Source organism: Uloborus diversus, chromosome 7 (assembly GCF_026930045.1).
Source record: "Uloborus diversus isolate 005 chromosome 7, Udiv.v.3.1, whole genome shotgun sequence".
NCBI lineage: Eukaryota > Metazoa > Arthropoda > Arachnida > Araneae > Uloboridae > Uloborus > Uloborus diversus.
In genome coordinates, this window is record NC_072737.1 from 72,558,970 (window position 1) to 72,574,831 (window position 15,862).

The 15,862-nt window shown below is 33.7% G+C and overlaps 1 protein-coding gene across 2 annotated transcripts in view; it reads right to left on the bottom strand.

The window, feature by feature from the left end:
* LOC129227005 (uncharacterized) overlaps positions 1-7,063 on the bottom strand; it is an 82,055-nt gene extending 74,992 nt beyond the window's left edge. The window contains exon 1 of one of the 2 annotated variants that reach the window (XM_054861635.1): positions 6,920-7,063. The gene's annotated coding sequence lies outside the window, so the exon portion shown is untranslated. The remainder of the gene's footprint in view (positions 1-6,919) is intronic. The other variant, XM_054861633.1, reaches the window with a different exon arrangement.
* Positions 7,064-15,862: the final 8,799 nt, after the last annotated feature.

Consider the following 15,862-nt stretch of genomic DNA (forward strand, 5'->3'; position numbering starts at 1 on the left):
ATAAAGAACATTCGATTTGTGATATCGGGACGTGCAAATTTGACATTAAATTTATTCAGCATCAGTAATTCCCTAAGCATGCCATTTTTTGATATCTTACAAATAGTTTTGAAGGATTACACAGGGCAACAGTCATTTTGGTGCACGGGTATTTTGAGCTGATTTAGTACGAATTCGGTACACTAAGTTCAAATATCACATCAGTTTTTGCACAGGAGCTCAAATTTCTAAGATTATTGAACTTGAAATATATGTGACATAGGTTTAAGTTACACCCATATATCAAACTAAAAACGAAGCATGGAATTTTTATTCATATTGTATGATACAAATAAATCAGAGCTTAATTACCAAACAGATCAATTAGGCTGTTGGCCATGGGTTTCTGATTTTTAAGGGCCCCGTAAAGACTAAAATTGTACTAGTAGATTATTTAAGAAAATGAAAGAAAATCAAGGTATTCTTTTTTATTTGTTTAAATTTTTTTAGTTGTACAAGTGTAGGATGTGCTCTGCTTCTCACCAACAAGTATTTTGAATGCGTGGTTCAACCCCAAGACACCCCTGAAACCACCACCCCTGATTCTCCAATAATGTTTTATGTTTTTTTTAGATTTGACTGCAGAGGTCCCCAAAAAATTTTTTGTTTAATGTTACCCTCTATATTAATTGAGCCCTGAAAATATTATATACAAACATCCAAATCGTCACACGTCACACGAAGGAAATGCATGCAAAGCAAGATCTTACAAGTTGTCCTTAATTTGTTAAATCATTGTTAATAAACTTGCCAGATATTTACTTCATGTAGTGAATTTTCCTGAGCGTAACTGAATTGCAGACTGACAATAGGGCAAATATGCTGGAAGCAAACCTTGTTTAAGAATTCTATACCAGCTTTAGAAGTGCACAAAATAGAGTTAAAGCTGCATATTTTGGATAAAAAAGCCGTACTTATCTGAAAAAGTAGAGCTGCTAGAGAAAAACTAATTTCATATTTCGATTCAGAGCCCCAAACATATCTAAAATCAGTTTTAAAACTCTGGGCACCAAAGAAGAAACATTTTTTTTGTTGCCCTGTGTTATTGAAGAATTATGATTTTTAGTAATCATTTATGCTTACTGAGAGTAATGTTCAATTCCCTGGTGCATAGTTTCGCAATTTCCGCCTAAACCTAACACTCGTAAGTCAGTAATGTCACTATGCGTCACACGTCTAGGGTAGTGACACCCAAAATAAAATTTTAAGCACTTAAAAAATATTTAAAAAAAAAAGATTTCCCCAATATTTCGAACTATATTTAATCAATCAAACGCAGCAAACTCACAGCGGCTGGTGGAGGGGTGTGTATGCGCCGTTGTCAAACGTATAGGGGGCGGGGGGGGTAGCAAAATAAATATCCAAGTTTATGAGCCATATAAGCTCTTCAATTCCACAATTTTTCTCCTGTATTTCAAATTATATTTAATACATGAAATGTTCTCGCAACACTACGGGAGGGGGAAAGGGGACGTTAGTGCTGTATGAATACCTGAGAGCATCCCCCCCCCCTCTTGAACGAAATCCAGGAGGTGACACACAAACAGATTTAAGAGTTTGTAAAAAGTTTAATAAGTAACTTAAATTCTCCGAAATTTTTGCAAAATATTTAAAATTATGTTTCAACTTCCAAATGCAGTAGCGTACCGTTCGTTCTACTGCATTAGGTGCGTACCGGGGGCGTTTGCACCTGGTGACACCCTTCTGAAGAGGTGCACCCCAATGATTTTAGGAGTTTCAGAAATTTTAAAAAATGCTTCAATTTTGAAATGTTTTTTTTTCGAATTTCTTAAATTTGATTTAGTCTAGCAAACGTTATGTAATTTGTTTCCCAACCTTATTTCATCACACAACTATCCAAAAATTTAATTTCTTCCATTTGTCGCATTTATTGCGACGACGTTGAGATGGGGGGAAAACAACAGCTTCAAAATAACTGGAGCCTATGTTTTATAGTTTCTCGATTTGCTTTTTATTATATTAAGAGCGTTTTTGCAAAATTCAGAACTAGGAGGCGTGTTTATTAATGTTTTTGTATGCATGTGTGGAAACCTTTACTCTTTCGTTTAAGGGGATGTAGTACCGAAAAAATGTGAAATTTTCTTTAAATTGTCGATTTTTAAATTTTAGTCTTTATAGGATCCTTCAACTGCTTTATTTGTATGTTCTAAATCTCATTCTGAAATATTAAAAGGGAAAAAAGTTATAACCGATTTCGTAACATCATGTCTGCTGTGATCCCTTTAAATTTCAGGTAGTTCACATCCATTGAAAACTTTAAATGCGTTTTTCTCAGTTTCTAATTTTTACATGTTTTGGTGTATTTAAAGTGCAAAGGCTTTTTTTTGTATTTAAGATAGCAATTTGAAATTTTTTAGCACATGTTTATAAGCATTTGCCTCACATAATTGGGTATTTTTGAAACTCTAAGTGAAACAGTTTTTTTTTTAATCAAACTTTAAAATAAGAGATTTTTACCAGTTTTTTAGACATACTGTATAAAAAAAATCATAAATATTTTTCTATAGCTCTAATATTTTAAAAAATACCTAGTTTTATGTAAAAGAGTTTGAATAGTGTTTTAAAAAAAGAATGGATTCGATACGACAAAAATTGCAAAAGGAGATAGATTTTTTTTAAAAAATTTCAAAAATTTAAAAAATTTTAATTTTATATTAAACTAGTGGTACCCGCACGGCTTCGCCCGTAATAGAAAAATTAAAAGGTCTTTTGGTTCGCCTGTATTTACAAATAATGTATTGTGAATTTTCTCGTCAATTGGCCTGTACTCATGTTACGGTTACACGTTATGATAATTTCGTATCTCGCCAATTGGCTTGTGCCCATGTTACGGTTACACGTTATGATAATTTCGTAATTTATGATAGTTTTTTTTCTTAAAATTGGAATAAAAAAAGAACCACATCGAATTTTAAAAATCGCTTCGAGGTGCACACCCCCATGCTACATACTAACTTCGTGCCAAATTTCATGAAAATCGGCCGAACGGTTTAGGCGCTATGCGCGTCACAGACATCCTACAGACATCCTACAGATATCCTACAGACATCCTCCGGACAGAGAGACATTCAGCTTTATTATTAGTAAAGATGATGTATTAACACGACTTTTTTTGCTAAAATGTTTTATTGTATTAAATCATAAACATAAAATAATAAAAAGTTTTGAGTTAAAATGAATATAAAAGTTTGTTTTTGTGTATGGTACTGCGTCCCCTTAAAGCAGAAAAATGTGCATGTTATTGAACCAGTGCAACGAGCTTCAGATCTAATTTAATGTTAATCTAAGCCTCCAGCAAATACAGTTAAGGTTGGTCAGAAAGGATGTGACTGTAATCCACTCAAGTATTGATGTGTGTTGTTAAACAGAAAGAAAACGATAAAGGATTTTAATTAATTTATTTATTTTTAACTTTTTACGATACCTACATCGGTTTAGGGCCATTCCACGAAAAAATCAACATCTTGTCCCGCACTTGACGGATCATATATTTCATCAAAAAGTAATGATTTTAAAGGGTAAATCACGAAATTTTTTGCTGAAAATATCACACATAGGTTTGTAATTTGTTAAGCAGAAAAAAAATGTGTCATTAATATTTTATAGTACTGTTTCTAATGACATATATGAGGCGTCACGTGCAGGACAAAATGACCGCTTTCCGTGGAATAGCCCTTTAAATGTTTTCTATTTTCTATTTTTTTCTTTTGTTACTTTACAATACTTCAGTGTCCCTTTCATCCGGAATTTTAATAATTTATTATTTAATCGTGCTTTTGATTAAATATGTTTTTTGACCAAAGATTCTGTTTGGGAATATAATGTTACTAATACAGAGGTGAAAACTTTATGCTACTAAATACGTCCACTTTATGATGTTTACAATGCTGTTTGTGCAAAAATATATAAGCCATTAACGTAATATTTTCAAATTTGTATTAAACAACGGTTTTAAAACTAGAAATAGGGTTCCAGAGCTGTGCCAATTTTTGGTTAGTCTAATTTTTAGTAGGCGATTAATTTTCAGCCTACTACAATTTTCTCTCTCACTATCTAGGCAGTAACTCAAGGCAGTAGCGTAACTACTGGTTGGCAGGAGTGGCTCTCTCCAGGGAGCGGCATTTCTACTGATTAAAAAAAAAAACTTATTTATTTATTTATTTTGATTATAGAATTTGAAAATTGCTTTAGAAAAATTCAAAAGAAAAAAAAAAACTCGCAAGAAAAAGTGCTAAAGGGGGTTTATATAATCCACAGAGAAGGAACATTGGGCATCATTGAAAACAATTCTAAAAAAGAAAATAAGAAAAAAATTACAATGCTGCCTACTATTTGTCGAATCAATTAGTTAAAATGTTCCCAAAAAAATTGGGAGGTAACAATGACCTCCGATGACTTCCCACGTGGAAGACCCTGGGGGGAGGGGCGCAATTTTTTTAGTTCGCCAAGGGCGCTAGACCTCATAGTTACGCTACTGACTCAAGGCGAAGAGGAGGGGGAAGCTGTTTTTGAGCACTTCATTTTTGAAAAAAATTTTGTGGGGGTGCTAAGTGCTCCAACCAGAAACAATAAAAAAAAAGACATATGTAAACTTATAAAGTATTAAGTACCTCTGAAAATATTCAGTGCTCCGGGAAAGAAGAATGTCGCTACAGACTGGGGGTTTTGGAAGAGTGAGTCACAAAGTGTGTAAACATTGCTTTTGTTTATAGCTTGGGCTTCTGAATAATCAGTTAACATGCAGTTGATGTTTCAATAACGAGAAGATGAAGTTGAATACTTAAAAAAAATTTATGAACTTGATATTTTGTACTCCTTGACAGTTGTCCAATCATGTATAGTACTTGATAAAAAAAATCATTTGTGTTGACCGATGTAGTTTTTTTCTTTCTTTCTTTTTATTCTGGTCATAAATTAATTTATTGTATGCAAATGCGGCAAGTAAAACTCAGCAGAAAGCAAGAAGTATAGTTTTAAGCAAAAGATTGCAAAAAGTTCTGCTTGCATTTTTCACTAATGGAATGGCCAATTTGCCTCGAAAAATAATTCTAATAAGCGAGACATTACAAGCGAGACACACAAGCCGGGACAAAAACTAAACATTGAAATGGTTTGGCACACTGAAAACGTACTACATCAACCGATATTCGAATAAGCGGGCTCGACGGTATATCATGGACTTAGGAACAGCAAAATACTTTAAGCGTAACAGTAGGAAACTAGGTCTTGTTGATAAAGGGCTGACTTGATTCAAGAACTTTAATTCTCGAGTGCGTATGTGCTCAGTACTGAGAGTCTTAAAATATACTAAAAAGGTAAAAATTAAAAAACATTGTATATTTTTCGGAAGAAATAGATACATATATCATGTATGCATCTAAAAGGGATGTAAAATATGAGATTAATTTATATCGGTCTTTTTAGCTAACTTCAACTTACGGGATACCACATAAATGAAACTATGTTTCTAAAAATTGTATGAATTTCACGTTGACATACAATATTACAAAAGACAAAAATCCTTGCGGGGAGGGCAAAGTATACCACTGTCTAAGTTCCTACCTAGGTCTATCCGTATAAAAATTTAAATGAATCTTCACATAATTTTTTAACTTCGGAAGCGTAGGTGATGCATATTTTCCAAAATGGTGTACATATGTTCAGTAAACCGCAAACCGTCCACACTCAAAACGTTTTTGGATTCTGATAAATTTCCAATGTCATTTAAATGTCAGTGAAGTGCATAGGTGGATAGCAGACGACATAGTGACCTTTGCAACCAGCTTTGCTTAAGATAAAATTGTAAATAGAAACCTTAGAAAAGTTACAAATGTTGCAACCTTAAAAATATATTGTTTTTATATCGAACAAAAAGTGGTGCAATAAAGCAAGATAGATAATCATATTGCATTTTCTGCTTTAAGTCTAAAAAACTGTATTATATTTGCTATTTAAGGAATTCAAATAATTGAAAGAAGGTCACTATGTGTGTAAAGATGTGCAACAGATGCTTGACTTTAGCTGATTATTATGTTTAAATATATTTAGAGATAATACGAAACCATTTCTTATATTTTTGTACTTCCGAGACTCAAACTATTGAGTTATACTATAAGCATCCGTTCTCTCATCTCCAGAAGTTTTTAATACGCATAACAAGCATTACACAGAAAAAGCATTAGTTAATTGTCTTGATATAGCTTAAATCAAAACGAAAAGTACTGAAAATAGTCCATAAATGTATACATTTATGTGAAAAATTTTAATTTTTCGAAAGAAAAATTTATTCCGAAAATAAATTTTCCCAATTTAATTATTATTTTCACCGTCATTTGCATTTTCCAATTGAAGGGCTCGGGGCAAGAATGTCATATGCCACATTGTGAATTTTCAGTAGGCCAATTTCCAATTTATAAAAAGTAGTTGTAGAATGTTTCAAGGGTATTATACATTCTATATTCTGCAATACTAAAACCAAATGTGTTTCCCTCCAAATGGCATAATCCATTGTCATGTTTACTTTTAGTTGTGAGAAACAAAATTTTTGATCGAGCAGTCATTGCTTGTGGCTTGTCACATTTCTGCTCCGAGCCCTTCAATTGCTCTTCCATTTTTATCCCTCCCCATGATCGATTTATTCGGGTTAATTTGCATGAAATTTTGTTCTCAGTGACGGTCGTGCATTTTTTGACACAAAATCTGTTAAATAATGAGTTGTGTTTGCTTCCTTGGGAATCGATTACCCATCATCAACCCTCATTGTCAGCATGGAAATTAGTCTGTATAATCGTAAAATTGTTTCAATTTTTAATTTTCCCAGTTTTTGAATTCACACCAAATTCTTTTAATCTGCACTTACCCTGGTCTTGGGCTGACTTTTTGTTTTTGATTGGATGCTTTACGGCGTCGAAGCAGCTTTTCTGGACTATCTTCGGAGCCGTCAGGACAACTCCTGGTTCTTGACTTGCGACGGCGGCCACTTTGGACGTGACGCCCCGCCTCTGAGTTGTAGCTCTAAATGTGTGACGTAAAAATGGGAGGATACGCCCTCGTGCCCGCCCACCGATTTAGTGGGGAAGGGCTTCATTTTTGGGGCGGAGCAAGTGAACTTCAATATTTGCCAAGTTAGAGCAATATTTACTAAGAGATTGAAATCAGGTAAACGCTATCCCGTAGATAAATATTTTCTATCTAGCGCTTTATGAAACTGATTTTCTTGAAATGAATCAATATCTTTGGGTAAAATAAAAATTGAGTTACTGTGTTTAAAGGAAGACTGGGAACTGATTGTAGAATATGTTTATTTTGTTTTAATACGTATTTACTCTGTATTCTATTTCAAACATAAACTTCACGGAAGAGAAAACTTCTATTTTCATGAAATTAAATTCTAAACTCAAGGTTAAATATCATGTAACTCAAGTCTTGTGTGTTTTAATATACAAATATCAATTTTGTGTGTGTGTGTAAATTCACTGTTCATACGTTGCAGACTCGAGAAGAGGCTTTTAAGGGATAACTCAATTGATAGCCTCTTTTTAACTAAAAACTTATGTTTTTGAGTTCTCAGTACCCAGTTAGGGCTATAATTTATTTATGAATTACTCTTATTTATGTAGCACAGGAGTTGAGCTTATTACTTATCGTCGGGGGTACAGTACAATTGTCGACAGACAAACCGGTAGAACGACGGACATGCATTTTTCCCATTTCTTTGATATTTATTTAATTATTTCATTTCTTCTTGCCCCCTCCCCTTTTTTTGTTGTTTGTTTGTTTTTAGAGATATTTCTAAGATAATTAAGTCTTCGGTATATTTTGTTTTTAATTTTTTTTTTATTATTATTATTTTTTTTACTTTTACGTTAAAGTATGCGGCGAAAAATAAATAATGTGTTAAATGATATGGAAAGATGAGGTGATGTACATTACTATTGCGTTATTGCATTATTCTGGGGGATTACAAACTGAATATATGTTTGAAAATAAATAATATGCGGCATGAAGTATGTAGGTTGGTTAAATTTCACACACATAATTGAAAAAAGATAGGATTTTATAGTAACAATGAAAATGTAAAATATGTATATATATCTATACTAAAATATTATAAAGAGAGGAAGCGGATTTTTGTATGTTTATATGTTCGAGGTAATCTCTGGAATCATTACAACTATTTGAAAAATTCTTTTACTAGATGAAAAATGCATTCTTACTGAGTGACATAGGCTATAAATTATGTATATATGTATTTATACTAATTTTTTAAAACAATAATTTATCTTCGCTACCAGTTTGTTTCGAACGGTTTTATTCTTATCTGCATAACAACAAGTCCTGATATTCCTGCATTGGCACTAAGCAAATTGTTAAAGGTTCTCTTCGAACTGAATGCTGAGGGAAAGAAATACGTTGTCAGCAAAAGAACGTCCAATAGCTTAACATGTGTATGAGGTTGCGTAGGATAAGGTACACCGTACACAGCACTATTAGTCTCGGATTTTGAAAACCACTTAGAGTCACAGAATGCTTAAGCTTCAAGATACATTTAAACGGATTATAACTAAATGCAATTCGGGCAATTAGTTAGTGAATTCAGGTGGTGCAGATAGACGATATTAATCCGTGTTTCTAAACATTGTAATTTTGCATGGTTTCGGGCTGTCCTTTAAATTTTTTTATTCATACTATGATAGAAATGAAAAACATCTGCTAGTAATGAATTCCCTTTACAACATTTTGTTGGAAAAATTCTCAACTCAAATTGTAATTGCACATAATTGCCGTACATTCAATGTTAAGAGTTTAAACTATAACGAACAAAGAATATTCAATAGGAAAGAAATTGACAAAATAGAGAAAATTATAAATAAAAATTATTTTGAAATATTTTTCCCAATGACCGTGTTTAAGACTTTAAAACGATATATAATTAAATAATATAGCTTATGAATATCCTATAAGAAAGAAATCCGCTCCCCCTCCCCCCAAAATGTAGACTTCATGTGAGAAAAGCTAGTTTTCCGAAGAAAACGAGTACAAGAGGTTGAAAGGCATCCCGGGATTGAAAAAGACTCACCTGTTAGTAGACGATACAATATTCATCCTATTATCCAATCGGAGTTTTCTCACTTAAGAATTCATTTACAACATTTTCGTGATCAGACATACAGGGTGGTCATAATTAAAGTTATCCTGTTTAGACCCCTCTAGTGACTGTTTTACACATTGGATTTCAATGAAACTTGGAATATAGATTATATAGACCATGGGGAGCAGGATTATGCAATAAAAAATAGTTCAAAAATCGACCACCAGAGTAGAAAAGGGCGCATGAATCAAATAAGACGGAGACTGTGTCATAAAATCGATTTTATTTACAGAATTTGTTCAATGTGCATTCCATCTGCGTCCATCACGTGTTCAAAATGTGTTATAGCGTGAGCCACAGTTGCACGAAGGGTTTCCCTATCAATAGCATGAACATGGTGCCTTATGCTGTCCTTTAATTCAGGCACTGTCTGTATGTTTTCACCATAGACCCGATCTTTCTAGAAGTTCCACAGCCAGAAGTCACACGAATTTACGTCCGGCGTTCGCGGGGGGCCAAGCTGTAGGGAAATGCTGAGGAAATTGTCCTGTCATCACCGAAATGCATACGAAGCAGTGCCTTTAGTGGACGAGCCATGTGAGGAGTGCACCGTCTTGCATAAAGACACTTGAGTCCCAACACGCTCGTTGTTGCAAAGCTGGAAGGACTTGCTGCTCAAGAAGCGCTCAATATCAGGGACCGGTGACGGAACACCTTTTAGGACCTTGGGGCGGGGGGGGGGGGGGGTCTCCTCGAAGAAATAGGTACTGAGGATGAAATCACCGGTGAAACTACACCATACGGTAATGTTATCGTGATGCAGTGACTGTTCATACACAACATTGTTGCTGCCGGATGTTTTATGTGTGTAGAGCGCCTCCTATCGTCGATTTTTGAACTATTTTTTATTGCATAATCCTGTTCCCCATGGTCTATATAATCTATATTCCAAGTTTCATCGAAATCCGATGCGCAGAACGGTCACTAGAGGGGTCTAAACAGGGTAACTTTAATTATAACTACACTGTACTGCCGAAGTCTTTTTGCAGTTAAAGGTCCTGCCGGCCTATCAAGCAGCATGTATAGAAATTAAGAAGAATGTATGGAAGCAAACCTTATTCGATACGTATAACTTTCTGACTCCGCTCCTAAACTCAAGAGAGTTGTTTAAAACTATTTTTAACTTTTATGTCAACTTTAAGGTTTTATTGCTGTATGCCAATCATTTAAGAAAGATCTCTGTGACGACATATTGCAAGTAGAGCGTCAGCAGAGATATTACAACTGTCGTTTAATTTCAAACGATATAAACTAACATCTAATTTAAATAAAAGGCCAATGTGTCAATGAAGCGAAAAGTACGTAGGTACTTTTGTTTGCCACAGCCGCAGAGAATGAACGAAATCAGTTCTATAAAAACAAGATTGGGACATGAAAACCAAGAACGCAAACTAATGTTTATCGGCAGCCGGTGGAGCTATGGAGAAAATAATAGGCAATTATCGATCAACAGGCTTTTACAATGGTTTATACGGAACTGCTTTACTTAGAGGTGCAAAAACCGATCATTCCACAGGTAAACTATACTTGAAATATCAATTCCAGAAAGACTCTGTTTGGCCACAAGAAAAATCAGGCAAGTGGAAGAACTTCTTCAAGAGGGTGTTTCATGAGGACGAATGTTCGATGAGCCACCGTTCGGATATAGAAGGCGTAGATAAAACCCATGAAAGGCCCAAAAGGTTCAGACAAAATTATGAGAAGTATCACCTTCGTATTTGACGGTGACTTTCATCAAAATCTTCCTGTGGCACCCTAGAGGAACGCGAGCAGTTATGCTTCAAAGATTATTAAAGTCGTCTTCTTTTAATATATATATGCCGAAATTTGTACTTTCTTGTAAAACTCCATGTCATTTTAAGCATATGTGTCGGTTTTTACCCATCAACATACATTACTTCGTTTGTTATTAATTTTTCTGATATATACTCATTTTCTGAGTGCCTGGTACTTTGTCCCATTATCGACGCTGTCTATTATTTATTATTATTATTTTTTAATTTTAATAAATAGTAAATAAGTAATAGCTGTTAATCGTTTTAATTGACTCATACTGCAATGCTAATGTAAGAAAGGGTAAAAAAAAAAGTTTAATTTCCAAACAAAAACCATTGCTTTTCTGGACTCAAATAACAGCTTTAGACATCCGTTGTCGCCGAACTAGGGCCTATGCAGTCAAACCGCTTTATCTGGGTTCAGTGACTGTGATTTGAAGAGGGGGGGAGGGCGGGAACGACCCTTGCACTTTTTAAGGTTCATTTATTTATTTTCCAATTTAAAAGCAAAACAGAAATGTCAAAATTTTTGGAACATAATTATTTGTCTTACTTTGTATATCTGTTTACGAAACATTATTTAGAAAAAGCAAAAATTTTTATTTTATGTATTTATGGTTTTTATAATAGTAAATCAATTCTTTTACTTAAACAAGTAATTCTTGTTGAATGAAATTATTACCAGGTGTTTTTGACATCTCAAAATACTTTGGGGGTAAATAATGTAAGTATAATCTCTAATTCATCTCTTCGGGTTTCTTCGGGGAAAGTTATTGTCAGGGCCGGATTTAGGGGAGGGCAGGCGGGGCTACTGCCCCAGGGTCTCCACAACAAAGAGGCCCCCACAATAAAATTTTTACAAAATATCCTAACTTTCACGGGTCAGCAAATTTTACGTTTTTTCTCACAGACTTTTTTTTTTTTTGTGTGTGTGTGTGTGTTTCTACGAAGAATGCTTGCTAAAATTTATATTATTATCGATATATCAGAAAGGGAGGGGCTCCACTCTTTCGTTGCCCCGCGGCCTCCACACTTCCAAATCCGGCCCTGGTTATTGTGTACAAAACTCATCAAAATCTTTAAAAAAACGTGAGTTAAGCTGTTAGATTTACATTAATTACAACTCATCTCCTCTCAAAACTAAGCTCCAGCAAAATTTTGTTCATTTTCTCACTCTCTCTCTCTCTCTTTTTTTTTCTTTTTTTTTTTTTTTTTTTTTTGCTGCTGCTAAAAGTCCAATGGCTTTTAGTTGTTGGTTTTTTTGAACCCCCTCCCTTTTTCAGTTTCAATCGTTGCCTCTTCCTGGGTTCATATCTAGTGATGCTAACTAACCTAAATCCAGAATTTCATCCAGATCGGTGATTCTCAATGTCGTGCAGTTTGGTAGTTAGTCTTGAAAATAACCCATCAATTTTAAAGAACAAGCATGATTTTTTAAGCACTCAAGATTTGCTTAATGATTTTTTTTTCGTTATAGTGGATTTTTTTTCATTTTGTGATTGGTAGATAGTGAGTAATACAATCTACTAACGTTGTTTGAAAATTTATTCTTAGTCGCGTGAGTGGGATATTCGTTTCCTTTTTTTTACATGCAAAATACACAATTAGTTTTTCTTTCTTTCTTTTCTTCCTGGCAATTTAATACGAATGTACTTGTTTTTTTCCCCCTTAATATTTTTGGAAAAAATATAAGGATACTGATATACAGTTGTTGTGAATGATTATATTTTGTTTCATATCCAACTTACATAGTTATTACTCTAAAGTTATTTAAATAAATTAATTTAGAATGTTTTCTTCATTTTCATTTCGTCTGCTTTAAAATAAATAGTTTTTTAACAGTATCTTTGGTTTAATATTACAACTGAACTTATTTCTTACTAACTGTAAACACTTCTCTATCTCTCTCTCTCTTTTTTTTTTTTTTTTTTTTTGTAGTGACTACTTTGTGTATTATGCTACAACGTTTGCAATATTGCGATTTATTGATGGATTTCGGTGCGATATGTGTATGAATAAAAACTCTGAAAATATAATTTGAAATGTATGCAATGGGGTTGTACGACCCCATTGCGAAGAGTAAAGACTATAGGATAAGAAATTTGAAAAGCAATAACTTAAATTTAAAAAAAATTGATCTGGACACCTCACCACTTTTACATACATTAAATAATCCATGTTATCCCATTAACTCAAAAAAAAGTAAGAGAGAGCAAACAAGAAGTTCCGACCAGAACTAAACGAGCTCACTTTTTCGTATAACGATATCGACTTTCTAGTATCTAATCAATATTCTCAAAATTAGCAAGGTCTGCAAACTATGTCAAACATACCGTTTTAACATTTTATGATAATTTCTAGAAAAATAAAAATATGCCTTGCTCAGCTGATGAAATATGTACTGGTGAAATATATAAATAAACGAACAATAAACTAAGCAGCTACTTTTTTCCATTAAAAAGAACACCTTTCATCACTTTTAAAAAGAAAAAAAAGAAATAATAAGCTCAATTTAATATTAATGTTGTTGTCTTGTCCATGATGTGCAAAAGAAAAGCATTAGATTACTCCAAAGCTGTCGAAGACATCAGTCTCGGTGATCTCCACAGCTTTTTCTGCTCATTTTAACAAATTTAACAAATGCAAAGCGCCTTGGATTCTATTTTTCCCGTTGCCAAATAATAATGATTAATATATATTGTCGCCTCAGAGCCACAGCAGGATATCTTAGTGTTATTACTGGGATTAGATGTCCAACTGTTGCTGTGAGGTGACGATATATATATATATATGTAGGTACACATAATTTAAAAACATCATAAAAATGAAAGGAAAAAAATAATCGGCGCAGCTCTTTATGTTAAAACATAAGGAACTCTGAATGTCATTTTATATGCCATTGCCAAAAATGTAATACATAAATTAAAACTTTAGAGAGTGAAAATAATAACAAATCATACCAAATGTCAATATTTCGCAAAAGAAAACAGGGCTGCGGAGTTCGAGTCAGAGTCGATCTGATTTGGGGTAAAGGATTTGGAGAAGGGAGTCAAAGGTTTTAAACAAATACTCGAAGTCGGTGTCGGTCATTATTTCCTCAAAGTTCGCAACTCTGCCAATACTTGCGGAGTCGGAGTCAGATTGGTTTGGGATAAAGGAGTCGTACTCTGAGTCGAAAGTTAAATCCTTTTGAGTTCCAATAATTGGAGTCAGTCATTTTCCATCCGAGTCTAAATTTCTGCCAAACTTACGGATTCTCAATCTGAATGGAGGAGTCGAAGTGCGACAAATTTTGGAGAACATGAGTCGGAGTCGTAAATTGGTCATTATTTTCCCACCGATAACACAGACCTTGTCAATGTTCCGGCTGGAAACGTCCGAGGGGATGGCCAGTTCAAGTTAGTTTGGTACGAAAGTGCTAACCCACAAGATCCTATAACATAAGACAAGCTTTCTTTTTTTTTTCATCGACCATTCTTCTTCCAACACTGCAACCCTGAATATGTTGCAAACCTGTTCCGAAAGTTTGCTGGGAACTTGCAGTGTAAGAATAAATGGCGAGAACTAATCATTGTTGAACGTAATTATTTTTTTTTCAATTTAATTTCGAAAATGACCGTTCTAATGGCAATGTTATAGGGAAAGCACAAGATTTTTTGAAAGCACTGATAAGCACTCGTAATTGTAATTTTTCATTATGATTGTTTTCGTTCAACTATCCGAAAATTAAACGAAGAAAATCTGGTTAATTCGTCCATACATTTTTGTCTTTTTGTGACGACAAATAAACTTGCTAAACGATTGCAATGATTTAGATAATCGGTTGTTTTTTTCAGCTTAGCTATATTTAAAAAAATCCTTAATGTATTAACAATTTTTTTAACTGCTCAAATCGTTTTTTAGCTGTTCGCATGGCTTGGTTTGCATGAGAATTTTAAAATTGGATGCTTTTATTTTCTGCGGGATCATAAACGCTCTCACCTTTTCACTCTTAGTTGAACTGTTTCCTGATATGTCTTCGTCTTAATGAGGGAAAATAAGTGCATATCGAAAGCAATTTAACTTGATGATTATCAAAAGAAAACTTCTAGACTAAACATGCGGAGCCAATGTCTTTTTTCACTGACTGTATCGCATCTAAGTTCTCGCTCTTGCATTATTTTATTAGTCTCTTAAACGTGAAGAAATTCTTCAGTTATTTGAATTCAATTAATAATTGTTAATTCAAACTTTATTAATTTGTTAATTTTTACATGTTCCAAACATAAAATTGAAAGGCAGTGGGGTTCTTCCATGTCGAATCATCCAGGCGTTTCTAAAAATTACACCCAGTATCTCCAATTTTATTTACATTTGGTGTACCTGTAAGCTTTTTAATACTGATTATGAAAAAATAAATTGTAATGCCATTGGTGAAAGGATTGAGCAGTTATGAGACTTGATATATACTAGTATATGCCAAGATGACTTTTCTGCCGCCATTTTGAATGACACAGAGACAGGCATGAATGACTGAAACTTCCTAAAAATTGTCACAGATTGGATTTTTTTTCCTTCATTTTTTTAGAATGACGTAAGCTTGATTTTGAACTTGTTTAGATCTCTTACATTTTTCCTGCGAGTGTTTATTTCTAATTTTGTGACTCGAAAATGGAGTAACTTTGACAGAAATTTATTCACAATGGGGCCCCCTTGAGTTTTGAGTAAATTTTATGCACAAGTGCCTCTAGTTATGTTAGAACACCCGGTAAAAATTTTTGACTTGCCATTCAAAGACGATCATTAAAAAACACAATTTTTTTTTTCAGTCAAAAAAAAAAAAAAAAAGACAAAGAAACTCTTTTCGAAAAGTAATGTTTTCACGACTCTTTTCCCT